The sequence below is a fragment of the Triticum aestivum genome, unplaced genomic scaffold, assembly GCF_018294505.1.
Source record: "Triticum aestivum cultivar Chinese Spring unplaced genomic scaffold, IWGSC CS RefSeq v2.1 scaffold6282, whole genome shotgun sequence".
Taxonomy (NCBI): domain Eukaryota; kingdom Viridiplantae; phylum Streptophyta; class Magnoliopsida; order Poales; family Poaceae; genus Triticum; species Triticum aestivum.
Genome location: NW_025276691.1, coordinates 1 through 1,281, shown reverse-complemented (window position 1 = coordinate 1,281; position 1,281 = coordinate 1). Strand labels below are relative to the sequence as shown.

Below are 1,281 nucleotides of genomic sequence, written 5' to 3'. Positions count from 1 at the left end.
ATGGTTCGATTAGTCTTTCGCCCCTATACCCAAGTCAGACGAACGATTTGCACGTCAGTATCGCTTCGAGCCTCCACCAGAGTTTCCTCTGGCTTCGCCCCGCTCAGGCATAGTTCACCATCTTTCGGGTCCCGACAGGCGTGCTCCAACTCGAACCCTTCACAGAAGATCAGGGTCGGCCAGCGGTGCGGCCCGTGAGGGCCTCCCGCTCGTCAGCTTCCTTGCGCATCCCAGGTTTCAGAACCCGTCGACTCGCACGCATGTCAGACTCCTTGGTCCGTGTTTCAAGACGGGTCGGATGGGGAGCCCGCAGGCCGTTGCAGCGCAGTGCCCCGAGGGACACGCCTTTAGGCGCGCGGGTACCGGCCGTGCCGACGACGGCCACCGGGGGCACCTAGGGCCCCCGGGCTTTGGCCGCCGGCGCGGCCGACAACAGTCCACACCCCGAGCCGAGCGGCGGACCAGCAAGAGCCGTTCCGCATACGGCCGGGGTGCATCGCCGGCCCCCATCCGCTTCCCTCCCGGCAATTTCAACCACTCTTTGACTCTCTTTTCAAAGTCCTTTTCATCTTTCCCTCGCGGTACTTGTTCGCTATCGGTCTCTCGCCTGTATTTAGCCTTGGACGGAGTCTACCGCCCGATTTGGGCTGCATTCCCAAACAACCCGACTCGTTGACGGCGCCTCGTGGGGCGACAGGGTCCGGGCCGGACGGGGCTCTCACCCTCCCAGGCGCCCCTTTCCAGGGGACTTGGGCCCGGTCCGTCGGTGGGGACGCCTCTCCAGACTACAATTCGGACGGCACAACCGCCCGATTCTCAAGCTGGGCTGCTCCCGGTTCGCTCGCCGTTACTAGGGGAATCCTTGTAAGTTTCTTCTCCTCCGCTTATTTATATGCTTAAACTCAGCGGGTAGTCCCGCCTGACCTGGGGTCGCGGTCGAAGCGACGTGCGCTTCGTTTGTTGGGTCGTTCAAAGGCCATAATGCCAGCTGCGCGCCGGATGCACTGCATTGATAAAGCGAGGACGCCCACCATGCGCTGTGTCCGGCGCGGTACGCCGGCAGCCCAATCTTCGGTCCACCGTCCCTTGAGAGACGAGGGACCAGATGCCGCATCCCGAATCCCGTTGAGGGTGGTTGGGAGCGTGTTTTGGCGTGACGCCCAGGCAGGCGTGCCCTCGGCCGAGTGGCCTCGGGCGCAACTTGCGTTCAAAGACTCGATGGTTCGCGGGATTCTGCAATTCACACCAGGTATCGCATTTCGCTACGTTCTTCATCGATGC

General features: G+C 62.5%; 1 pseudogene; it reads right to left on the bottom strand.

The window, feature by feature from the left end:
- Window positions 1-1,154: 1,154 nt before the first annotated feature.
- Window positions 1,155-1,281, bottom strand: LOC123178350 (uncharacterized; annotated as a pseudogene).